This window comes from Pelophylax lessonae (genome assembly GCF_965119305.1).
Source record: "Pelophylax lessonae genome assembly, chromosome: 10".
In the NCBI taxonomy this organism is placed as follows: Eukaryota; Metazoa; Chordata; class Amphibia; order Anura; family Ranidae; genus Pelophylax; species Pelophylax lessonae.
The window spans coordinates 153,693,009-153,720,888 of NC_138777.1; positions in this window are offsets into that span (position 1 = coordinate 153,693,009).

Sequence of the window (27,880 nt, forward strand, 5' to 3'; positions counted from 1 at the left end):
GCCACAACTATAAAAACCCACCTGATACAAAAAAGTACATGTTTTGGTGGGAGGATTAATCATATTATGGGCTAGTTTATTACGCAAGGTCGGTGGTTTGGTATAAATAAATTGGGGCCTAGTGGGTAAAATATTTTTCAATGTAGTATCTTTTAGAAATAATGGCCAATGTTTAACTATAATATTCTCAAATTGTTTATATAGGCGACTAAATCCTGTCATAAAGGCTATCCATAGGAATATACCTTGCAATGCAGCCCCAGATAGCAATAAAAATGAAAGGGGTTTATAATCCTTCAACACTATTTAAAATGAAGGAAATGTTTTCAATAAAAGTACTAGATAATATACTAATTTTAATGTGACAATGCTCTGCCCATGTCTGTAAATAGTTCTATCTTTCCATTTGAAAATATAAGGCTGGTTTTACACTACTGCTCTGCAGTTTGGCTTCAGCACGGGTGTACCCACGATTTCCCACAGATATTTGCATTTTTGATGCATTTTCTGAAAGCTTATCAAGAGTTCTGCATGCTGCATGTTTGATGCACTTTCAGAAAACCCGCAACCTAATCGAAAGGCTATGGGAAACCGCAGCTTAACTGTATGAAAATTGCAGGTACACCCGTGCTGCAATCAAACCAGCCTAAGCAGATGTGTATGAAAGGTTTCATTGCTTCGATCACACATAATCTGAATAGTCAATAAAATGATCCATTCACAATATTGACTCTGATTTTATGTTTTGTTTTACTGTAACAGCAAATGCAGGCAATGCTGATGTGCTAATAAAAGCCAGTGCTGTATTTTACTTTACAAGAGTCTATTATGTATTATATTTTTAACGGAAACATATAATAAATATATATAAAGAGCACTTCAGTGACTTCTCTTTTACAGTCACTGAACTGCTCCTGCTATTACTGAAGGCACTTCTATGTGCTCAGAATTGTCTGTCAGGAGGGAGGGGAGCTATGATGTGTGAACAGAGAGTCTCCAGCAGACATCAAAAACAGAGAGGAGTAGGAAGGGGGGGGGGGGTATCCAGACCAGATTGTCTGAATGAAACTCCAGGAAAGTCTGTATCCCCTTCCACAGGTAATTAACCCTTTTTTAAGCGGGTACACTTCTCAAAGTGCAGGAAATATTTGTATGTACTGTTAGCTCAAAAGGATTAAGAGTAAGCAAAAAAAAAAAAACTAACAAAAAAAACCATATACTTCTCTTTAAATGAATAAGAGCACAAAAAAAGCAGGCACCCCTGACTTTACTGTACAGGTCTTCATATTTCAACTCATAACAGCTTCTAATGTGGCAAAACATGAGAATACGTTAAAGTTATAAATATTGAGAAAAGAGCTTTTAAAAAATATAAAAATGAAGGAACACTATCATTGTTTAACTGTTACAAAGAATATAACAGAATATGTTACATAGTTACATAGTAGTTGAGGTTGATTAAAGACAATAGTCCATCCAGTTAAACCTGTGTAGGTGTGTGTGTAAATAATCTGGAGTGGGTGACTGGGGACAAAGAGAAGGCAAATTGATTAAATATTTTCTGCAGCTCTGTGTATACAAAGTAGCATGGGGGAGCTCATGACCATAATGGGAATGGTATTGACACAGTCCCAAATGATCCACAATGGCTCAAAAGTGATATGGACCAGAAATATTTAGACAGAATAAGGGTGGATAAAGCGCCAGGACTAGATGGCATCCACCCACGCATCCTAAAATAATTGAGCGCTGTAATTTCAAAGCCTTTGTTTCTAATTTTTAGGGACTCATTAAGGACTGGAATAGTACCACTAGATTGGCGTAGGGCCAATGTGGTGCTTATATTTTAAAAGGGATCAAAGTCTTTACCAAGAACCTATAGACTTGTTAATGTAACTTCTATAGTCGGGAAGACACTGGAGAGTTTAATATAAGACCACATAGATGAAATCTTGCTGGAAAAAAATATTTTAAGCAACAGACAGCATGGATTCATGAAAGACAGAAGTTGTCAAAAAACCTGATTTCTTTTAAAGAAGAGGTAAGTAAAACCTTGGATAGAGGGGTGGCTGTGGACGTTGTATACTTGGATTTTTCAAAAGCGTTTGACACAGTTCCCCATACTAGGCTAATGTGTATGGTAAAGTCTACAGGCTTGGAAAGATCAGTTTGTAAATAGATAGAAAATTGGCTAAAAGATAGAATTCAGAGAGTAGTGGTTAATAATGATGCTTACTATGAATGGTCTAAGGTTATCAGAGGCGTACCCTAAGGTTCAGTGTTGGAACCCTTAGGCCTCTTGCACACAATACTCCTGTTTGAGCATCTACTTTTTCCAGACCTTTTTTGTATGCATTTGCGAGTATTTGTGCGTATTTGCGTGCATTGAGGCTTAAATTACTGACGAAAAATGCAGATTTTTCTATTTTGTTCTTACTGAAGAATGCACAGCGCTTGTTTATGCGCCTGTATGCACAGGCACATTACAATTAATGGGCTGTATTTTAGCTCAGAAAAAAAATAAAAGCTGTACTGAGCTTTTTCAAGGTGCGAGATGCTCAAACAGGAGTATTGTGTGCAAGAGGCCTTACTTTTCAATATCTATATAAATGATATAGGGTCTGGGATGAAAAGCACAATTTCAGTCTTTACAGATCACATCAAGCTTTGCAGTGGAAAAACTTCCTTACAGGATGTCTCCAACTTACAAGCTGACCTCAATGAACTTGTTCATTGGGGAATTATGTGACAAATGAGGTTTAATGTTGATAATTGTAAAGTTATGCACTTGGGGGCTAAGAATATGAATGCAGCATACATACTAGGGGGAGTACAACTGGGTGAATCCATAGCGGAGAAGGATCTGGGTGTTCTGGTAGATCCTAAGCTTAATAATAGCATGCAATGCCAAGCGGCGGTTTCCAAAGCAAGCAAAGTCCTTTCTTGTATTGTCTCCAGAGAGAAAGATAGAATTTTGCCCCTGTACAAATCATTAGTAAGACCTCATCTGAAAAATGCAGTATAATTTTGGGCACCAGTTCTCAAAAAGTATATTAGGGAACTGGAGAAAGTGCAGACAAGGGCAACCAAACTGATAAGAGGCATGGAGGAGCTTAGCAATGAGGAAAGTAGAGAAACTGGAGATGGGGGGGGGGGATATGATCAACATGTATAAATAGCATAAGGGGTCCATATAGTGAATTTGGTGTTGAGTTATTCAATTTAAGGTCATCACAGAGGAAAAGGTTCACTTTTTATGTCCAGAGAAAAAGAGATTTTGTCTCCAAAAATTGAAAAGTTTCTTCACAGTAAGAGCTGTGAAAACGTGGAATAGACTCCCTCCAGAGGTGTTTATGGCTAGCTCACTAGAATGCTTTAAAAAAAAAAAAAGCCTTGATTCTTTCCTAGGTGTACATAATGTAACTGGGTACTAATATTTATAGGTAAAGTTGATCCGGGGAATATTCGATTGCCTCTCGGGGGATCAGGAAGGATTTTTTCCCCTGCTGTAGCAAATTGGATCACTTTGCTAGGGTTTTTTGCCTTCCTCTGGATCAACTGTGGGTATAGGATTGTATGGTTGGGTTTTCTTTACTGTTTTTTTGTTTTTTTATTGGTTGAGCCAGATGGACTTGTGTCTTTTTTCAACCTGACTAACTATGTAACTATGTGATGATGTAATGTGAAACATGGGTCTGTTTTCCCTCTCACCAATTCACTGACAATTCCCACTTGTCTGAAGCCTTTCTCATTTAGAAGGTAAAGCAAACAGACTGCTCACTCTTCCTTACTGTTATACACTGATGATGAAAAAATCTGCTTGAAAACAAAACACACAATTTTGCAGTCTTCTGATTATAGACGCAGTTTTGTCCAGTGTGCAGAGAATTGTACAATTTATGAATAGTGCATTTCTGGATTGTTAAATTAAATAACGTTTCACAAACCAGACAGACCTACATACAAATATTTGAGAGAATCTAATAAATAGAGCCACTCTAATGACCCCTCCTCATCAGCTAACCATTTAACCACATGGAGATTGAGGAAACAACAGACATGTCAGTTTGACTCTCTCCCCCTTGATTGGAGGTAAGCCTCTGTAGAACTATTCATTCCACATTGTGGGTTCCAAGGAGTGGATACCCTTTTTATGTCCTTTTACTTTACATTTCTTTAGAATTTACTCCTATACAATTGTCCTTCCCTGTTTTTTCCTGACTCCCTTGCTGGCTTCCCCTGCTTTATAGGGTGATCCTCCTGAGTAACTAGGGGGCGCGGTGCCAATGAAATTGGCTGTTTACCATGCGATCGGCTGTGTCCAATCACAGCCGATCACATGAGCGGTTCCAGAACGAGCCGCTCGTTCTCACCGCAATGTGCGGCGATCGGGGATGAGGCTCGTCCCTCGGACAGAGCCCATCCCCAATCTAGGTAAAGAGCCAAGGAAATTGGCTTTTTACCACGTGACCGGCTGTCAATCACAGCTGGTCACAGAATGTCAACAGAGAACACGATAACTAGCTGTTACGGTGTTCTCCTCCTCACACACTGATCCTGTGTGAGGAGGAGATTGTGGTAACAGCTAGTTACCGATCATAGTGCACCCCAAAACACACTGATTGCCCCCCCAATAAGGAGGACCTGTCACTAGCCCATCAAAGTACATGTCACTAGCCCATCAAAGTACCTGTCACTAGCCCATCAAAGTACCTGTCACCAGCCCATCAGAGTACCCGAGTACCTGTCACCAGCCCATCAAGTACTCTGATGACAGGTACTCGGGTACTCTGATGGGCTGGTGACAGGTACTCGGGTACTCTGATGGGCTGGTGACAGGTATTTGGGTACTCTGATGACACTCGGGTACTCGGGTACTCTGATGACGGGTACTCGGGGACTCTGATGACAGGTACTCGGGTACTCTGATGGGCTGGTGACAGGTATTTGGGTACTCTGATGACAGGTATTTATGTACTCTGATGACAGGTACTCGGGTACTCGGGTACTCTGATGACGGGTTCTCAGGTACTCTGATGACAGGTACTGGGGTACTCTGATGACAGGTACTCGGGTACTTTGAGTACCTGTCATCGGAGTACTCGAGTACCTGTCATCGGAGTACCCAAGTACCTGTCATCGGAGTACCCGAGTACATGTCACCAGCCCATCAGGTACTCTGATGACAGGTACTCGGGTACTCTGATGGGCTGATGACAGGTACTCGGGTACTCTGATGGGCTGGGGACAGGTACTCGGGTACTCCGATGACAGGTACTCGGGTACTCTGATGACAGGTACTCGGGTACTTTGAGTACCTGTCATCGGAGTACCGAGTACCTGTCATCGGAGTACCCGGGTACCTTTCACCAGAGTACCCAAGTATCTGTCTCCAGCCCAGAGTGCCCGAGTACCTATCTGAACCCCATCAGATTACCCGAGTACCTGTCTCTAGCCCATCAGAATACCCAAGTACCTCTCTGAAGCTCATCAGGGTACCCAAGTACCTTTCTGAAGCCGATCAGTGTACCTGAGTACCTGTCTGCAGCCCATCAGAGTACCTCAGTACCTATCTGCAGCCCATGCCTCCAAGATTATGTGTTGGGGTGTTTGCTTTCCAAAATGGGGTCATTTTGTGGGGGTTTACATTGTCCTGGTGTTCCAGGGCCTTCAAAAGTGTGATTGGTTGTAATGAAATTATATGTGTAATTTATGCTCCTAGAACACCTGACAGTGCTCCTTGCATGTTGGGCCTCTGTATGTGGTTATGCTGTGACAAAGTCCCACATATGTAGTATCACCATACTCAGGAGGAGTAGCCGGATGTATTTTGGGGTGTCATTTTTGCTATGTACATGCTAAATATTTTATAAATTGACAACTTTGTGTAAAAAAAAATGCGTTTTCATTTTCTTTCCGCATTTTCCAAAAACTTCGGGAAAAAAATTACATGTTCAAAAGACTCATTATGCCTCATAGAATATACGTTGGGGTGTTTGCTTTCCAAAATAGGGTCATTTTGTGGATAATTCCCTTGTCCTGGTGCTCCATGGCCTTCAAATGTGTGATAGGTAGTTAGGAAATTATATGTATAATTTATGCTCCTAGAACCCCTGACAGTGCTCCTTGCATGTTGGGCCTCTGTATGTGGCCAGGCTGTGTAAAAGTCTCACACATGTGGTATTGCCATACTCAGGAGGAGTAGCAGAATGTATTTTGGGGTGTAATTGCAAGTATGCATATACTGTGTGTGAGAAATAACTTGTTATTATGACAATTTTTAATTTGACAAAAAAAAATATATATATATATATTTCTTCAATTTCCCAAGAATTGTGGGAAAAAATTACAACTTCAAAAAACTCGCCATGCCTCTTAGTAAATACCCTGGAATGTCTACTTTCCAAAAAGGGGTCATTTGGGGGCTTTTGTACTGTCCTGACATTTCAGGGCCTCAAGAAATGAGATAGGCCGTCGGTACATCAGGTGTGATCAATTTTCAATAATTGGCACCATAGCTTGTAGACTCTCTATAACTTTCACACAGACTAAATAATAACCTCTAACTTGGGTTATTTTTACCAAAGATATGTAGAAGTATACATTTTGGTCCAAATTTCTGAAAAAAAAATTACTTATTTGCAAAATTTTATAATAGAAACTAAAACAAAATGTGTTTTTTCAAAATTTTCACTCTTTTTTTACTTATATCACAAAAAAATAAAAAACCCAGTGGTGATTAACCACTTGCCGACCGCCGCACGACTATCTACATCGGCAGTCAGCCCCGGCCAGGCAAAGTGACGTATGTCTATGTCGGCACTTCCCGCCGGTCCTGTACGCGCTCCCGCGCCCCCCCCCCCGCCGCCTCCGATGGCTCGATTGGGTTCAGAACCGATCAGTCATCAGGTCCAGGCCAATCATTTTTGGCCTGGACCTGTTGATCGGTCCTGCCCAATCAAATGACACTCTAAGCCTGTGAAATGTAAACACAGGCTTAGAGAAGATGTGCCCTCCCCTCCCAACGTCCTTTTTGGATCCAGCGTGAGAGGAGAGCACATCTAACTGTGAGTAATTGCACCAAGCACACCCACACACAGGTAGATAGGCACATTTAACCCCCAATCGCCCCCCCCCCCCGATTAACCCCTACAGCCCCTGACACAACACACACTGTATACAGCATATAGCATTTTCCTATATACCTGTAAAAGTGTGATTTGTGGTCAGGTGTAGCGCTTGCGGCCCCCCTTTTCCACTTAAATTACCCCCCACCCCCCCAAATAATGATTTAACCCCCTGATCCCCCCTGACCCCCCCCCCTGATCACCGCCAGTTAACCCCTACCCCGCTGTCACATTCAACACTAATACAAACGTAATATACAGTGGTTTTGTATTTTTGTATTAGTGTGATTGTGATCAGAATTAGCGCAGGCGACTAAGTTTCTGTCCCAAGAAGGTTTAGGGTCCCCGCCACCCCTCCAATAAAGATTTAACCCCCTGACCCCCCCCCTGATCACCCCTACACCCCCAGCCATAACACACACCGTATACAGTATATAGCATTTTGCTATATACCCGTATAAGTGTGATTTGTGGTCAGGTGTAGCGCTTGCGGCCCCCCCTTTTCCACTTAAATTACCCCCCACCCCCCCCCCAAATAAAGATTTAACCCCCTGATCCCCCCCGATCACCGCCAGTTAACCCCTACCCCCATCACATTCAACACTAATACAAACGTAATATACTGTGTTTTTGTATTTTTGTATTAGTGTGATTGTGATCAGAATTAGCGCAGGCGACTAAGTTTCTGTCCCAAGGAGGTTTAGGGTCCCCGCCACCCGCCCAATAAAGATTTAACCCCCTGATCCCCCCCTGATCACCCCTACACCCCCTGCCACAACACACACTGTATACAGTATATATCATTTTCTATATACCCGTATAAGTGTGACTTGTGACCAGGTTTAGCGCTTGCCACTGTTTCTTTTATCCGTAGGATACCCGCCACCCCCTCCCAATAAAGATTTAACCCCCTGATCCCCCCCTGATCACATTCAGTTAACCCCTTCCCCCCTGTCACATTGCACACTAATACACACATAATATACTGTTTTTACTGTATTTTGTATTAGTGTGATTGTGACTTGAGGTTGCGCTAGCGAGTTAGTTTCTATCCCAAAGGAGGTTTAGGGTCCCCGCCACCCCCCCCAGATCCCCGGCGCATAGTTAGAAATAACCCCTTGATTACCACACACACACACACACACACACGCACGCACATACACTTCCATTACTAGTATAGTGTTTGAACAGATCAATATCTGATCTGATCAGAACTATACTAGCGCCCCCATAGTTTAGGGTTCCCAAAACGCAGTGTTTGCACGATCAGCACTGATTCCTGCCAGCACCTGCATTTAACCCTTTCACCCAGGCAAGTGTAGTAATCAATAGATTACTGTCACTTGCAAAAAAACACAACACACAAAACCGCTGTGTTAGCAGAGTCAGGCCTGATCCCTGTTAGCAGTAGCAGTTTTTTTGGTAGCACTTGAAATATTTCTTGAAAACCAGGTGCTTTTATTACCTGTGAGTCGCACCACTGTACAGGTAAATTTAGTTACCAAAATGACCAAACGTTTGTACAGTGATGAACATATATATAGTATAATGACCATGTCAAATGAGAGCGATGGGGAAGCCTCACTGGCAGAATCAGGGTCAGTATACGAACCAGATGACAGCAGCGGCTCCCTGACAGATAGCTCCGACAACAGATGGGTCCCTGTTAGACCCAGGCGTACCCGACCCCATTCTGGAGTTGTTGAGATGCAGGAATCGCAGGGTGCTCGTATGGAGCAGAGTGTGGTTACTAGTGCCGCTCATCCTTCTGGCGACCTGGCAAGCGCCAGCGGCCTAGTACACCCTGGACCTAGTACAACCAGCACTGCAGTATCACCTGGTGACGTGGCGAGTCCCCTAAGTGCAGTTGAAGCTGGTGCGGTGGCTAGCACGAGTAGTGGCCCGCAGCCACCGCGTATTCGAAGACAGGCCCGTAGAGCCCATAGTGCCCTTCCTGATGCGCCTGCATATCCCAATTGGCAACCCACTGATTCTACAGCGCCAGTACTTCCCCCATTCACTGCCCAACCTGGAATCCACGTGGAGACAGCTGGTTTTACGCCCCTGAACTTTTTTGAGCTGTACTTCACGGAAGATCTTTTCAGATCTATTGTGGATCAATCAAATTTATATGCACAACAATTCATCACCGCCAACCCAAATTCGCCCCTTGCCAGAATATTCGGCTGGAATCCTATAACGGTTTCCGAATTTAAAATCTTTCTGGGCCTTTCCCTCAACATGGGCATAACTAAACAGAGTGAAGTGCGGCTATATTGGTCCACTAGCCCACTTCACCATATGCGCATGTACTCTGCCTCCATGTCCAGGGCGAGATATGAGCAAATTCTGTGATTTATGCATTTCAGCGACAATGAAATCTGTCGTCCTCGGGGAAACCCTGCATATGATCGGCTCCACAAAATTCGGCCCCTCATAGACCACTTCAATCAGCGGTTTGCAGCCTTGTTTACCCCCGAACAAATTGTCTGCGTTGACGAGTCCCTGATTAAATTTACTGGCCGCCTTGCTATGAAACAGTACCTCCCCAGCAAGCGTGCCAAGTACGGGGTCAAACTGCATAAATTGTGTGACAGGGCCACAGGCTATACAGTTAGTTTCCGGGTCTATGAGGGAAAAGATAGCTGTGTGGAGCCCCCCAACTGCCCAGACTACATAGGGAGCAGCGGCAAGATTGTTTGGGACTTGGTGTCACCCTTATCCGGAAAGGGGTACCATTTGTACGTGGCCAACTTTTACACAAGCGTGCCACTATTTAGTCACCTGCTCGAATTACAAATTGGCGCATGTGGCACCGTGCGACTTAATCGCCGAGGCTTCCCCCAACGGCTTGTAGATTCCCGTCTTAGTCGGGGGGAGAGAGCCTGCTTGAAAATGGACAAATTGCTTGCAGTGAAGTGGAAGGATGCACGGGATGTTTATGTTCTGTCCTCCCTTCACGCAGACACGACAGTCCAAATCCCTACGGCAACTGGCGTTATGGAGAAACCCCTCTGTGTCCACGAATATAACCTTAATATGGGAGGGGTGGACCTTAACGACCAGCTTTTGGCACTGTATTTAGTTGCCCGTAAAGCCAGACGCTGGTACAAAAAAGTGTCTGTTTATTTATTCCAATTGGCGATGCTGAACGCCTTTGTCCTATACAGGGCGTCAGGACGAACTGGATCCTTCCGGGAATTCCAGGAAGAGATCATCCTTGCCTACCTGTACCCAGGAGGCATGCCTGCCCAACTTCCCCTTCCAGATCCAGTGAGCCGGCTGCATAAGAGGCATTTTTCACATGTCCTCCCGAGTACCCCTACCCAAAGATGGCCCCAAAGAAGATGTTGTGTCTGTAGCAGGCGCGTATTTAGGCGTGACACCCGCTATTATTGTCCCAAATGTCCTGACCAACCTGGTCTCTGCATCGGGGAATGTTTTGAGCGCTACCATACACTAGTGGAGTATTAGTGTAGGGTACAGCACGACACAGTGTAGGGCACACAAACACAGGGTCTCGAAAGATGTTGGATGTCCATCGACATTTTGAGAGACCCAAGCTGGAAGATCACAGTCCCAAATCAAGACATCAAGAAACAGTTAGAAAGAAAAATAAAAGGATCCAAAAACTGTTGTTGTGTCAGTCATTTTATATGTTCTTCTACTCTTCCTACTGTACTTTTTTTAATGTACTTTGTTTGTTTTTTCATTCTTTTGTGACCTGTTTCTCTTGCAGGTACTCGTCGGCTACCATGACATTGATTTTATATATTCTGACACAAACAGTATTTGCGCTCAGCATATATGGATACCTTTGCTGATAGCAGCTGTGGTGATTTTCTGATTTCAGCACTGCAGTTAAAATCCTATTTTGGTATACGTGGATAGTGTCGTGTATACCCATCATTAAATTCAGTGGGTGGCTGTTTGGGCGGTTAATGATGAGTAATACTACGCATTATTCCTGTGCTGATTTCTGATAGGTTCTCTTTTTTTCCGTTCAGCCCACAGGCTGCATGAAAAAAAAAAAAAAACCTATATGCCAAACAAGGACCAGCAATGTACTGGTACGTTGCTGGACTTTGAGTGGTTATACCAGGATGATGCCTGCAGATTTAGGCATCATCTTGGTATCGTTTTTTACAGCCAGTGGTCGGCTTACATGTAAAAGCAATCCTAGCAGGTAATTGGCCGCTAGACTGCTTTTACATGTAGTGGGAGGGGACTCCCCCCCCCACCGCCACCTTCCGCAGCCTTCCGTGGTTCTTCTCGGGCTCTCCTGTCCCACCGGTTAACCCGAGAGTGCAGCTGTGGTTCAATTATCTAACCATAGAGCTAATTGGAGATGAGAATGGCTCCAATCATCTCTATGGCCTAAGATACCGGAAGCTACGAGCATTTCATGACTTCTGTTTCGCCAGAAATAAACAGGGCCATTGGGAAATTGGGAAAGTATTTTATCACACCAATTTTGGTGTGGTCAGATGCGTTAAGGTCAGAGGAGAGATCTAGAGTCTAAAAGACCCCAATTTTTTAAAAAAAGAGTACCTGTCACTACAGATTGCCATCATAGGGGATATTTAAATTCACTGTGATAACAATAAAAATGATTAAAAAAAAAATTAAAGGAAAGGTGTCAAAATAACATAAAAAAGCAAAAAAAAAAAAAAAGTCTAAAGTGGTAACCTGTAGAGACTTTTAAATGTTTTTAAAAATGTACGTACTTTGTTGCCGCTGCGCAGGCATGCGCAATTTTTAAAGCATGTCATGTTTGGTATCTATGTACTCGGCATAAGATCATCTTTTAAATTTCACCAAAAAAATTGGAATTATATAGTGTATTTGTGCAATAAATTTAAAAAATGTATTTTTTTTCGCAAAAATTGCATTTGGAAAATCTGTGCGCAAATACCGTGTGACGAAAAGATTTGCAACATCCACCATTTTATTCTATAGGGCCTCTGCTTTAAAGAAATATATAATGTTTGGGGGTTCAAAGTAATTTTCTAGTAAAAAAAAAAATATTTTTTCATGTAAACAAGAAGGCACAGAAAAGGCTTGGTTTTCAAGTGGTTAGAAGAGTGGGTGATGTGTGGATAAGATTGAGCATAAAATGCCGGGACAGTTCAAACACCCCCCAAATGACCCCTTTTTGAAAAGTAGACACCCAAAGCTATTTTCTGAGAGGCATGGTGAGTCCATGGAGTATTTTATATTTTGCCACAAGTTTCTGGAAAATTATTATTTTTTTTTAGTTGTTGTTTTTTTACAGAAAGTTGTCACTAAATGATATATTGCATGGCATGTGTGAGCAATATATCATTTACTGACAACTTTGTGTAAAAAAACAAAAAAAAAATAAATAATATTGTGGCAAAATATAAAATATTCCATTGGACTCACCATGCCTCTCAGCAAATAGCTTGGGGTGTCTACTTTCCAAAATGGGGTCATTTGGGGGGGTTTTGTGCTATCTTGGAATTTTAGGGCCTCCGAAACTGTGATAGGTAGTCAGGTGTGAAATCAACAATTTACGCCCTTGGAAAGCCTGAAAGTGGGGACTGGATTTCGGGGACCTGTACTCGGCTAGACTGCAAAAAAGTCTCACACATGGGGTATCCCTGTACTCAGGAGAAGCAGCAGAATGTATTTTGGGGTGTCATTTCACATATACCCATGGCATGTGTAAGCAATATATCATTTATTGACAACTTTGTGGGAAAAAAATATATATATATATATATATTTCCCGGAACTTGTGGCAAAATATAAAATATTCCATGGACTCCTCTCAGCAAATAGCTTGGGGTGTCTACTTTACAAAATGGGGTCATTTGGGGGGGGGGGTTTGTGCTATCTTTGAATTTTAGGGCCTCCGAAACTGTGACAGGTAGTGCAGAGGTGACATGCACAATTTACGCCATTAGAAAACCTGAGAGTGTTGATTGGTTTTCGCGGTCCTGTACACAGCTAGGCTCCCAAAAAGTCTCACACATGGGGCATCCCCATACTCAGGAGAAGTGGCAGAATGTATTTTGGGATGTCATTCCACATATACCCATGTCATGTGTGAGAATTTTATCTTTTAGTGACAACGTTGTGTAAAAAAAAAAAAAAAAATAGTAATTTTCCCAAAACTTGTGGTAAAATATAAAATATTCCATGTACTCACCACGCCTCTCAGCAAACAGCTTGGGGTGTCTACTTTCCAAAATGGGGTCATTTTGGGGGGTTTTGTGGTATCTTGACATTTCAGGGCCTCCTAAACCGTTAGAGGTAGTGAGAAAATGCAATGAAAAATGTACGCCCTTTGAAATTCTGATGGTGGTGATTTGTTTTCGGGCTCCCGTACACTGCTACGCTCCCAAAAAGTCTCACATATGTGGTATCCCTGTACTCAGGAGAAGCAGCAGAATATATTTTGGGGTGTAATTACACATATACCCATGGCATGTGTGAGCAATATATCATTTCAATGACAACTTTGTGTAAAAAAAAAAAAATTTTTTTTAGTCATTTTTCAAACACCTGTGACAAAAAAATGAAATATTAAATGAGCTCAACATGCCTCTCAGAACATTCCTTAGGATGTCTACTTTCCATAAAGTGGTAGTTTGGGGGGGTTTTGTACTTCATGAAATGAGATAGGCAGTCAGAAATTAAAGCTGCGTAAACTTCAGTATTTACACCATAGTTTCTAGACGCTATAACTTTTGCGCAAACCAATAAAAATACGCTCATTGAAATTTTTTTTGTCAAAGACATGTAGCTAAATATATTTTGGCCAAAAAAAAATACACAAATTGAGTATATTGGATATATTGGATTGTATATTGGATATTTTTTAAAAGACAAAATTGAAAATGTCATTTTTTTGCAAAATTTTCTCTCTTTTTTTATTAATATCGCAAAAAATAAAAAGCACAGAGGTGATCAAATGCCACCAAAAGAAAGCTCTGTTTGTGGGAGAAAAAGGACGTAAATTTTGTTTGGGTACCACATTGCATGACCGCACAATTGTCAGTTAAAGTCACGAAGTGCCAAGTTGAAAAAAGGGGTCTGGTCAGGAAGGGGGTAAAATCTTCCGGGGCTTAAGTGGTTAAATACTACCAATAGAAAGCTTTGTTTGTGTGAAAAAAATTATAAAAAATTTGATTGGTTACAGCGTTGTATGACTAAGTAATTATCATTCAAAGTGTGGGAGCTCTGAAAGCTGAAAATTGGTCTGGGCAGGAAGGGGGTATAACTGCTCTGTATTGAAGTGGTTAATGTTTTTGAGTGATTGTCTCATTCACTCTATTTTTACGACATAGTTCATAATAAAATGTATAATCTTTTTTATGCTGTATTATATTCATTACTCTTTGTACTGGATGTGTATGCCTCGCACAAACCCCATAGGGACCATTGCATTTTTGTTTTGAACAATATTTGAGAGAATGAACCAATAAATGGTTGTACAGAGAAGGTCAAATACAAAAGCAAAAGTATAGTCAAACAGGCCATGCAACTACTGTGGGGTCCAGAGTTGTCTGCCTACACAGTGATTTATACAAGTAGCAAAGGCATTTGAATAAAATGAATTTATTTATTTATAGCTGCTTAAGAAGCAATTAGTATTTTACATAAAGTTACATACTGTAAATAGTTATATATAGTTGCTAATGCTTAATAAAGACTATTTTCCAATTCCCTGTATATCGCATTTGCTAAGAAGCACATCTAAAGTTTTCTAAATTTATCTACACTCCCCTTTGACACTGCCAACTTTGGAAGGGAAATCCACATCCATACTGCTCTAGCAGTAGAGAATCCCTTATGCAATTTATGACATGAACCACATCTCATTGAGTGGCTGTGTCTTCTTCAGAAATCTTAGGTTAAAACTAGGGTTGAGCGGACACCTAGATGTCCGTGTTCGACGGGTTCGGCCGAACTTTAAAAAAAAGTCCGGGTCCGTGTCCCGGACTTTTACCGAACTTTTCCTGGACACCGAACCCCATTGAAGTCAATGGGGACCCGAACTTTAAGGCACTAAAATGGCTCTAAAACACCAAAGGAAAGGGCTAGAGTGCTGCAAATGGCAGCAAAACGTAATTAAGAGCATGGCAAGTGCTCTGCAAACAAATGTGGATAGGGAAATAACTTAAAACAACAAAAAAAAACAGAAAAATAAAACAATGTTCTTCTTCATCTCTGAAGGACGAGGCCCATATGGAGTAGGAGGGAGGTTGAGGTGGTGGATGTGGCGGTGACATAGGCATGCGCACAGGGTGTGCCGGGTGTGCCTGGGCACACCCTAATCACCTAGGGCACATAGCATTGCCAGTGAGGAGATGGGAAAGATCTCCCTCGGACCTGCTCTGCTCTATTTCTCTTTGCCTACAGGTACATGGCCCCGATACATTACTCTCCCTGCTGGCAAACACATGCATGTGTATTTCAACTTTGGGGTGCACACCTTAATGCAATAGGCTGCGCACACCTATGGGTGGTGTAGGTGGAAGCGGCGGTGGAGGAGGACCAGGGCCGGATTAAGAGCATCATGGGCTTGGTGCTGAGGATTTTGAAGGGCCTTAAGGGCCGTGCCTTGCCATGCACCCAGAGGAGGAAGGGTGCAGCCATGCATGCCTAATTCAACATGGGATGCTGTCTCTGAAGCCCATAAACACATCCATGCATCGGCAACTGTCCCTCCTTGTCCGGCCTTCGCGCTGTGTGGGGAGGTTCTGAGGGTGCTGCCTGGGGAAGCGAGCATAGAAGCCAGACTTCTGTGTTTACAAGTGACAGAAGAGCGGTAACAGTGAATATGGCCAACCCGGGGCCTATATAAAAGGTAGGGGCCTGGAGCTGCAGCTCCAATAGCCCCTACGTTAATCTGGCCCTGAGGAGGAGGACAAGGTAGCCAACACTGCTTCTTTTCACAAATTTTAAATGAGGGTACACCCCAAAAGAGTGAGAAAGAGCAAAAATGGAACAATGGGTGGGTAAGGTCGGTATCCATTGCTATTCTGCACAAGGTACGGAAAAGTCCCGTGGGATCCATGCCTGGTTCATTTTAATGAACGTGAGCTTGTCCACATTGTCTCTGGACAGGCGGCTGCGCTTGTCTGTTATAACGCCCCCAGCCGTGCTAAATACCCGTTCAGATAATACACTGGCTGCAGGGCACGCCAGCACCTCCAAGGCGTAAAGGGCAAGCTCAGGCCATGTGCCCAATTTGGAGACCCAGAAGTTGAAGGGGGCAGACCCCTCATTCACTACATGTAGGCGTGTGCACACATACTGCTCCACCATGTTGGTAAAATGCTGCCTCCTGCTAAGACGTTCCATCTGAGCTGCTGGTGCTGCTGTTTGTTGTGGCGTGCTGACAAAGCTTTTCCACATTTCGGCCATGCTAACCCTGCCTTCTGAGGTGCTGGCGGTGCCCTGGTTGCGTTGGCGACCTCCTCCTCCTCCTCCTCCTCCTCTGCCTTGTGCTTCCACTGCGGCCCCGCTGTCAGATGGGAATGCCAGCAGCATGGCGTCTACCAGCGTGCGCTTGTACTCGCGCATCTTGCGATCGCGCTCCAGTGAGTGAATTAAGGACGGTACGTTGTCCTTGTAACGGGGATCCTGCAGCGTGGCCACCCAGTAATCAGCACAAGTTAGAATGTGGGCAACTCGGCGGTCGTTGTGGAGACACTGCAGCATGTAATCGCTCATGTGTGCCAGGCTGCCCAGAGGCAACGAAAGGCTGTCCTCTGTGGGAGGTGTATCGTCCATGTCCTCTGTATCCCCCCAGCCACGCACCAGTGATGGCCATGAGCTGGCCTGGGTGCCACCCTGCTGTGAACATGGTTCCATCTCCTCCTCCAGCTCCTCCTCCTCCTCATCCTCCTCATCCTCCAGAACTGTGCCCCTGCTGGACAATTGTTTCCCTGGCGTTTGTGTGTGCAGGAACCCACCCTCGGAGCCCCTTGCGAATGACTGCCCTGAAAGCCTTGGAAATGTTACCTCTTCATCCTCCTCCTCCTCCTCATCCTGTGCCACATCCTCTTCCATCATCGCCCGAATTGTTTTTTCAAGGAGGCATAGAAGTGGGATAGTTAATCTGAGAACGGCGTCATTGCCACTGGCCATGTTGGTGGAGTACTCAAAACAGCGCAACAAGGCACACAGGTCTCGCATGGAGGCCCAGTTATTGGTGGTGAAGTGGTGCTGTTCCGCAGAGCGACTCACGCGTGCGTGCTGCAGCTGAAACTCCACTATGGCCTGCTGCTGCTCGCACAGTCTTTCCAGCATGTGCAAGGTGGAGTTCCACCTTGTGGGCACGTCACATATGAGGCGGTGAGCGGGAAGGCCGAAGTTACGCTGCAGCGCTGCCAGGCGAGCAGCAGCAGGGTGAGAACGCCGAAAGTGCGCACAAACGGCCCGCACTTTCTGCAGCAGCTCTGACATATCGGGGTAGTTTTTAAGGAACCTCTGCACCACCAAATTCAGCACATGCGCCAGGCAAGGGATGTGCGTCAAACCGGCTAGGCCCAGAGCTGCTATGAGATTTCTCCCGTTATCGCACACCACCAGGCCGGGCTTGAGGCTCGCTGGCAGCAACCACTCATTTGTCTGCTGTTCCATGCTCCTCCACAACTCCTGCGCGGTGTGTGGTTTGTCCCCCAAACAGGCAAGTTGTAAAACTGCCTGCTGTCGTTTACCCCTGGCCGTGCTGAAGTTGGTGGTGAAGGTGTTACGCTGTCCGGATGAGGAGGCGGTAGAGGATGAGGAAGCGGAGTAGGAGGAGTTAGGAACAGGAGGCAAACTGAAGCGCCCTGCAATCCTCGGTGGTGGAAGGACATGCGCCAAATTGCTATCCGCCTCAGGCCCATCCGCCACTGCATTTACCCAGTGTGCCGTTAGGGAGATATAACGCCCCTGACCGTGCTTACTGGTCCACGTATCGGTAGTTAGGTGGACCTTGGCACAGATGGCGTTGCGCAGTGCACACCTGATTTTTTCCCCCACTTGGTTGTGCAGGGAAGGGATGGCTTGCCTGGAAAAGTAGTGGCGGCTGGGCACGATGTACTGTGGGACAGCCACCGACATAAGGTTTTTAAAACTGTGCGTCTCCACCAGACGGAATGACAGCATTTCAAAGGCCAATAATTTTGAAATGCTGGCATTCAGGGCCAGGGATCGCGGGTGGGTAGGGGGGTACTTCCTCTTCCTCTCAAGTGTTTGGGAGATGGAAAGCTGAACGCTTCCACGGGACATTGTGGAGATGGTTGTTGGTGACCCAGGTGGTGGTGTTGCTGACAGATCGTCTGTTTTCGGGGTGGCAGGTGCCGGTATCACTACAGATGTGGCTGGAGCGGCCGAGACTGCAGCAGAAGAGGAAGCAGGATGAGCCAGAGACGTTTCTTGGTTTTGAAGGTGTGTACTCCACTGCAGCTCGTGCTTTGCACTTAGATGCCTGATCATGCAGGTTGTGCTCAGGTTGAGAAGGTTTATGCCTCGCTTCAAGCTCTGATTGCACAGGGTGCAAACCACTCGTGTCCTGTCATCAGCACATTTTCTAAAGAACTTCCACGCTAGAGAACTCCTTTGAGCTGACTTTGGTGCGCTCGTTCCCTTGCTGCGTTGGGCAGTAGCAGGCGTAGTGTCTAGGGCATGGCCGCTCCGCTTCTGCACCCTGCTCCCTCTTCTGCTGTGCTGGTGGCACTGTGCGACCACCGCCTCTTCCTCCAAACTACTCAGGTCACCTGCATGACGTTCATTCCATGTGGGGTCGAGGACCTCATCGTCCTCCACATCATCTTCCACCCAGTCTTCACCCCTGCCCTCCTTGTCGGTCTCCACAATGCTGAACGCCGCAGCAGTTGGCACCTGCGTTTCGTCATCATCGGAGACGTGCTGCGATGATCCTTGCATGTACTCATCTTGAGAAATAAGTGGTTGGGCATCGCTGCACTCAATCTCTTCCACTTCTGGGGCAGGGCTAGGTGGATGGCCCTGGGAAACCCTGCTGACAGAGTCATCAAAAAGAAGAAGAGACTGCTGTATGGCTTGGGGCTCAGACTGCTTGCCTGATTTGCAAGGGGGTGAGGTGAAAGACGGTTGTACATCGGCTGCAGGTGCCAACTGTGACCTTTCTGCAGTAGACTGGGTGGGAGACAATGTGAAGGAACTGGAGGCACTGTCAGCAGCAAACCAATCTACTATCGCCTCCACTTGTTCTGGCCTCATCACTTCTAGGGGCGTATGATGCCCTACCAAATACTGATGCAGGTTCTGTCGCCTACTCACACTTGAGGAAGGTGTTTCACTTGTGCATGTAGCTGGCACAGATCGACCACGTCTTCTCCTTGCAACAGGAGCTCTACCAGCAGCCCCACGACCCAGGCCACGGCCCTTATTTGACGGTCTCCTCATATTTCTGTAATTTAAGATCTTGCCCTAGAAAGGTTTTTATTGAATAGCGGAATAGGAAATATGATCCAAAAAAGTGTATGTATCTCGCACGTACAAAACCACACTAGGCCCCAATTACTATTGTTTCTACCCCTAAAAGGATGGATGAGGAGTAGGAGGAGTATGGAACAGACAGCACCCTCAAATCTTCAGAAGTATGAGATGAACCTCAAAAACTTGGAAAGGTGGATCTCACACGTTCTGACACAGACTATCCCGCAATTCAATTGTTCCTCAAAGGTTTTTATTGAATAGCGGAATAGGAAATATGATCAAAAAAAGTGTATGTATCTCGCACGTACACCACCACACTAGGCCCCAATTACTATTGTTTGTACCCCTAAAAGGATGGTTGAGCAGTAGGAGGAGGAGTATGGAACAGGCAGCACCCTCAAATCTTCAGAAGTATGAGATGAACCCCAAAAACTTGGAAAGGTGGATCTCACACGTACCGACACAGACTATCACGCAATTTAATTGATCCCCAAAGGTTTTAATTGAATAGCGGAATAGAAAATATGATCAAAAAGAAAGTGTATGTATCTCACACGTACACCACCACACTAGGCCCCAATTACTATTGTTTGTACCCCTAAAAGGATGGTTGAGCAGTAGGAGGAGGAGTATGGAACAGGCAGCACCCTCAAATCTTCAGAAGTATGAGATGAACCCCAAAAACTTGGAAAGGTGGATCTCACACGCACCGACACAGACTATCATGCAATTTAATTGATCCCCAAAGGTTTTAATTGAATAGCGGAATAGAAAATATGATCAAAAAGAAAGTGTATGTATCTCACACGTACACCACCACACTAGGCCCCAATTACTATTGTTTGTACCCCTAAAAGGATGGTTGAGGAGTAGGAGGAGGAGTATGGAACAGGCAGCACCCTCAAATCTTCAGAAGTATGAGATGAACCCCAAAAACTTGGAAAGGTGGATCTCACACGTACCGACACAGACTATCACGCAATTTAATTGATCCCCAAAGGTTTTAATTGAATAGCGGAATAGAAAATATGATCAAAAAGAAAGTGTATGTATCTCACACATACACCACCACACTAGGCCCCAATTACTATTGTTTGTACCCCTAAAAGGATGGTTGAGCAGTAGGAGGAGGAGTATGGAACAGGCAGCACCCTCAAATCTTCAGAAGTATGAGATGAACCCCAAAAACTTGGAAAGGTGGATCTCACACGTACCGACACAGACTATCACGCAATTTAATTGATCCCCAAAGGTTTTAATTGAATAGCGGAATAGAAAATATGATCAAAAAGAAAGTGTATGTATCTCACACGTACACCACCACACTAGGCCCCAATTACTATTGTTTGTACCCCTAAAAGGATGGTTGAGCAGTAGGAGGAGGAGTATGGAACAGGCAGCACCCTCAAATCTTCAGAATTATGAGATGAACCCCAAAAACTTGGAAAGGTGGATCTCACACGTACCGACACAGACTATCACGCAATTTAATTGATCCCCAAAGGTTTTAATTGAATAGCGGAATAGAAAATATGATCAAAAAGAAAGTGTATGTATCTCACACGTACACCACCACGCTAGGCCCCAATTACTATTGTTTGTACCCCTAAAAGGATGGTTGAGCAGTAGGAGGAGGAGTATGGAACAGGCAGCACCCTCAAATCTTCAGAAGTATGAGATTGTGTTCACTGTACCCCACAAAGATTGTGTTCACTGCACCCCACAAAGATTGTGTTCACTGCACCTCAAAAAGGATTTTGTTCACTGCACCCCACAAAGATTGTGTTCACTGCACCCTAAAAGGATTTTGTTCACTGCACCCCAAAAAGATTGTGTTCACTGTACCCCCCAAAGATTGTGTTCACTGCACCCCACAAAGATTCTGTTCCCTGTACCCCACAAAGATTGTGTTCACTGCACCCCACAAAGGATTTTGTTCACTGCACCCCAAAAAGATTGTGTTCAGTGCACTCCAAAAAGGATGTTGTTCACTGCACCCCAAAAAGGATTTTGTTCACTGCACCCCAAAAAGATTGTGTTCACTGCACCCCACAAAGGATTTTGTTCACTGCACCCCAAAAAGATTGTGTTCACTGTACCCCCCAAAGATTGTGTTCACTGCACCCCACAAAGGATTTTGTTCACTGCACCCCAAAAAGATTGTGTTCACTGTACCCCCCAAAGATTGTGTTCACTGCACCCCACAAAGATTCTGTTCACTGTACCCCACAAAGATTGTGTTCACTGCACCCCACAAAGGATTTTGTTCACTGCACCCCAAAAAGATTGTGTTCACTGCACCCCAAAAAGGATGTTGTTCACTGCACCCCAAAAAGGATTTTGTTCACTGCACCCCAAAAAGATTGTGTTCACTGCACCCCACAAAGATTGTGTTCACTGCACCCCACAAAGGATTTTGTTCACTGCACCCCAAAAAGATTGTGTTCACTGTACCCCCCAAAGATTTTGTTCACTGCACCCCACAAAGGATTTTGTTCACTGCAGCCCAAAAAGATTGTGTTCACTGTACCCCCCAAAGATTGTGTTCACTGCACCCCACAAAGATTCTGTTCACTGTACCCCACAAAGATTGTGTTCACTGCACCCCACAAAGGATTTTGTTCACTGCACCCCAAAAAGATTGTGTTCACTGCACCCCAAAAAGGATTTTGTTCACTGCACCCCAAAAAGGATGTTGTTCACTGCACCCCAAAAAGGATTTTGTTCACTGCACCCCAAAAAGATTGTGTTCACTGCACCCCACAAAGATTGTGTTCACTGCACCCCACAAAGGATTTTGTTCACTGCACCCCAAAAAGATTGTGTTCACTGCACCCCAAAAAGGATTTTGTTCACTGCACCCCAAAAAGGATGTTGTTCACTGCACCCCAAAAAGGATTTTGTTCACTCCACCCCAAAAAGATTGTGTTCACTGCACCCCACAAAGATTGTGTTCACTGCACCCCAAAAAGGATTTTGTTCACTGCACCCCAAAAAGATTGTGTTCACTGTACCCCCCAAATATTGTGTTCACTGCACCCCACAAAGATTCTGTTCACTGTACCCCAAAAAGATTGTGTTCACTGCACCCCACAAAGATTGTGTTCACTGCACCCCACAAAGGATTTTGTTCACTGCACCCCAAAAAGATTGTGTTCACTGCACCCCAAAAAGGATTTTGTTCACTGCACCCCAAAAAGATTTTGTTCACTGCACCCCAAAAAGGACGTTGTTCACTGCACCCCAAAAAGATTGTGTTCACTGCAGCCCAAAAAGATTGTGTTCACTGCAGCTCACACACAGAAAAATGGATGTGGATCACTGACACCTGCCTATCTCCTATCCCACACCACACAGCAATATCGATTGTAGTTTGTAGAACACAGTTTCCCTAAAATTCAGCAGCAGCCTCTCCCTAACAGGATTGAGAAGAGATCGTAGATCGGGACTAAGTGCAGACCCCACACAGCAATATCGATTGTAATTTGTAGAACACTCTGACCCAAAAATTCAGCAGCAGCCTCTCCCTAACAGGATTGAGAAGAGATCGTAGATCAGGATTGAGTGCAGACCCCACCCCCCACACAGCAATATCGATTGTACTTTGTAGAAGACACTGACCCTATAATTCAGCAGACTCTATCCCTAAAATGCCTACAACTCGCCCTGCCTAAACACTCCGACCTGTCCCTCAATTCTATCCGGACACAAATGGTTTTTTCCTGCCTGTCTTTCCCTAATCAGCAGCCAGCACGTTGATGTGTGCTCTGTCCCTGATCTAAGCAGCAGAATGAAGACGCTGCGGCTGCCTGGAACTTATAAAGACTTGGTCACATGCTTCAGACGGCCAATCACAGCTACTGAGACATTTGCAGGCATGGCTGGGATGGCTTAAGGCACACCAGTTAAATGATTGTTGATTGGCTGTTGAAAGCCCGCCATGAAAAGAGCGCCAAAGCATGCAAAACCCGGAAATAAAACGACCAAACACGGATTTTTACCCGAACATACAGTAAAGTGTCCGTGTCCGTGTTCGGGTACAAAAAATCCAATTATTCGGTATGAACACGAATAATACAGTCCGTGTTTGCTCAACACTAGTTAAAACGTTTCTTCCAAAGCTAGAGTCACTATTTTAAAGTTTTGTATAGTATATTTCTTTCATACCCCCTCTTAATCATCTCTTCTGTTGGGAAAGAAGGAGTTTAATGTTTGTAGTCATTACTCATAACTAAGGTCCCCCAGCACCTTTTTTGCTTTGTTGCGCTTCTCTGGACTCTCTCCAGAATTCTTCCTGAGGATTGGTGACCCAAACTGGACCGCATACTCAAGATGTTTCTTAGCAAGAGTTTTGTAAGATGGAAGAATTCTAGTTTTATCTTTTGTGTAAAAAGCCTGTTTAATGCCCGCAAACAGTCTGCTAGCCTTTTTCACTGCACCTTGGAATTGCATGCTATTGCGGAGTCTGTCAGCTACTAGAACCACCAGATCCTTTTCCATCTTCAATGTCCCTTGTGGTTCTCCCCTTAGCGAGTAACTTGCATTAATTCTTTAAGCTCCTAAGTTCATTACTTTACATTTTTCAGTAGTAAATCTCTTCTTCCATTTAGTTGCCCACTCTTCTAACCTAACTTGGTCTTCTGTAAAGTTGCTATATCCTATTGTGAAGTTATTGCACTGTTGAGGAAATCCCTTCATTAGAACAAAACGGGATTTTTAGGGTGCCAAGAACAACAACTTCACAAGTATACTTAAATTTGATAAAACATCAATTTTTATTTTTACATGTACAAAGATTAAAAATAAACAAGAATTGTTTTTAAAAAACCACCACAGAAAGCAATGCAGCTTTGAACAGGGATGCAGCAGCTTGTCAGGGAAGAAGTCAGAGAAGAATTGACAAATATGCTAATGCCCAATATGATCGTGCCAATCGCGGATGCACATTAGAGAAAGGCAAGCAATGGTGAATCTTCATACACAACGGTGCATTGGCGTATGCAGAACGTGCTAATTGCCAGTGTGCACTGGCCTATATAAAAACATCAGTGGCTATCATAAATTGCTGGATTATCTTCAGCTTGTATCCTGTGTTCCTGTGCCTTGTGCTTCTGTTTGATTACCAGTTACCGACCCGGCTTATCAGGAGGTCAGCTCTGGCTTCTCTCCTGGCTCTGAACCCGGTGTAACGTTAGAATTCCATACCTCGTTAGATTTCCATACCCTCGTCACTTCCTGTCTCAAACAGCTGAGCAGCGCATCAGTGCGCATGCACAGAGCCCCAGATACGTAATGGAACAGCAAAGAATTTGACAAGTGCCCATGCTCGGAGGATAGGAAATTATCACGGCACTGTGTGTAATGTTATACTTGCGGCGGTAACATTAAAACAGTTCGGCTGCAACATCAATAATCTCCTCTCCTATCCCTGTGACTTGCCTGATCTCGCCTAATAAATATAAAAGCGGTGGCGGGTGTATGAGATGTAAATGACGGCGATCGCGGCTCCGTGATCCGCTTTTATATTTATTACCTGAGATCAGGGAAGTGACAGGGGAAGGAGCGGAGATGATTTATGTTGCAGAGGAGCTGTTTTAATGTAACTGCCGCAAGTGTAACTACTGTGAGAAATCCATACCCTCCGTAGGTGCACCGGAAGTGACGAGGGTATGGTTTTCTCACGGGTATGGTTTTTTCACGGAACACCGGCTTGCTTCACGGATCTGCTCCTGTCTATTCCAGATTGTCTTCCTGTGTTTGACCCTGGCTTGACTTCGACCACTGTACCTGTCTCTGTTCCCGATTGACATCCAGTGTTTGACCCTTGGCCTGGCTTCTGATCTTGCTCTTGCTTATCCAACTGTCCTAAGATGACAGGGAATGCCGTCAGCCAAAAAACGCAGGACACCGCAGCACAGAACCGCATATGTGTCCAGTGAGGTAGCCACCTCACAGGCTGGGTCGTTCATAGAACCAGGGCGAACCATAGCCGAGTGCTCGATGGCGGGCTGGGGATCCATCTGACCCTCTGCCCTAGATAGCCAGGGCGGCCAGTCCGATTCCCAGCTCCGCTTGATCCATCTTCATCGTAAGATCCGACTAAACTAAAGCTGACAAAATAAACAGCTAGTAAAGCAAAGAAAAAACTGACATTTTGCAAATAAAAATCAAAGAAAAGATTAGAAAGGCTGAGACTGAAGCCCCAGCACAGGGAAGCCTGACTACTCCTGACAGTAGGCAGAGACAAACTGAGTTGGGAGGGATTACTGCAGGGGGGGGTATTGACCAGTGGGAAAGCCCCCATGGGTGTGTCTATGCTAAATGTTTTTGTTCTTTCAACTAAGTCTTATGCCTAGCTACTCCTGCCGAGCGGAAATCAATACCCAATAGTGATGACTTATGAGGGGCGGCGACTGTCGGAGGACGTAAGAGAAACTGTTATTGTATGTGCAATAAAGTGCCGACATGCTCCTGGCCTTGTAGCATGTCAGGGAGTATTAATCATAAGAACAGTTAAAAAGAATTGTAAATATTGACAAATAAAATATGTATTCATAAAAATTGCAAACACCTTTCTTTAAAAATATGCATCTATTATGAGCGTATTATAAGGACTGAGAATACGTTTTGCTTTGCTAGGTTTAACTTTACTACTTCATCATGGAAAGTAAATAAAAGTAAGAATTCCTTATCTTTAAACTTGATCCATGTCAGCACATTAAAGCCAAAACATCAGCATGGAAGCCAAGAAATTAGTATTTTAGAAGGTCACCAGTAAGAGACAATATCCTATTCCAAGCGACATCATTGATACAAACAAATATGAATTACAATATATTATGTAATTATATTTCCTTTATCCAGACACAAATATAATTAAGAAATAACGAATTATTCAGTTATCCAAAAAACCTTATACACATTTACAGTGATGTACCTTCATGGCATTTTACTGAACATTTTATAACTTACAAAGATTAAACAATTACATTTACTATACTATACAAAGGAACATATATCAATACCTAGGACTTCGGAAGGCTTAAGTTTGCGAAGATTGAAATTCAATAATCTTGTGTAATTGCTTGCATTGATTGAATATTGCATTTCTAATTGCTACAATACTGTTTAGGGATTATACTGTATGCTAATAGGCAGCCTAATCTATTGTTAGTGTGAGTGTTAGAAAACTTTGCTAATGGTCTAATGACATTCCTTAAGTGTAACAAATAGGGTTGAGCGGACACCTAGATGTCCGTGTTCGACGGGTTCGGCCGAACTTTAAAAAAAAGTCCGGGTCCGTGTCCCGGACTTTTACCGAACTTTTCCCGGACACCGAACCCCATTGAAGTCAATGGGGACCCGAACTTTAAGGCACTAAAATGGCTCTAAAACACCAATGGAAAGGGCTAGAGTGCTGCAAATGGCAGCAAAACGTAGTTAAGAGCATGGCAAGTGCTCTGCAAACAAATGTGGATAGGGAAATAACTTAAAACAACAAAAAAAAACAGAAAAATAAAACAATGTTCTTCATCTCTGAAGGACGAGGCCCATAAGGAGTAGGAGGGAGGTTGAGGTGGTGGTGGATGTGGCGGTGTCATAGGCGTGCGCACAGGGTGTGCCTGGTGTACCTGGGCACACCCTAATCACCTAGGGCACATAGCATTATCGCTCTGTTTGCCAGTGAGGAGATGGGAAAGATCTCCCTCGCACCTGCTCTGCTCTATTTCTCTTTGCCAGCAGGGAGAGTAATGTATCGGGGCCATGTACATGTAGGCAAACACATGCATGTGTATTTCAACTTTGGGGTGCACACCCTAATGCAATAGGCTGCGCACACCTATGGGCGGTGTAGGTGGAAGCGGCGGTGGAGGAGGACCAGGGCCGGATTAAGAGCATCATGGTCTTGGTGCTGAGGATTTTGAAGGGCCTTAAGGGCCGTGCCTTGGCATGCACCCAGAGGAGGAAGGGTGCAGCCATGCATGCCTAATTCAACATGGGATGCTGTCTCTGAAGCCCATAAACACATCCATGCATCGGCAACTGTCCCTCCTTGTCCGGCCTTCGCGCTGTGTGGGGAGGTTCTGAGGGTGCTGCCTGGGGAAGCGAGCATAGAAGCCAGACTTCTGTGTTTACAAGTGACAGAAGAGCGGTCACAGTGAATATGGCCAACCCGGGGCCTATATAAAAGGTAGGGGCCTGCATGGAGCTGCAGCTCCAATAGCCCCTACGTTAATCTGGCCCTGAGGAGGAGGACGAGGTAGCCAACACTGCTTCTTTTCACAAATTTTAAATGAGGGTACACCCCA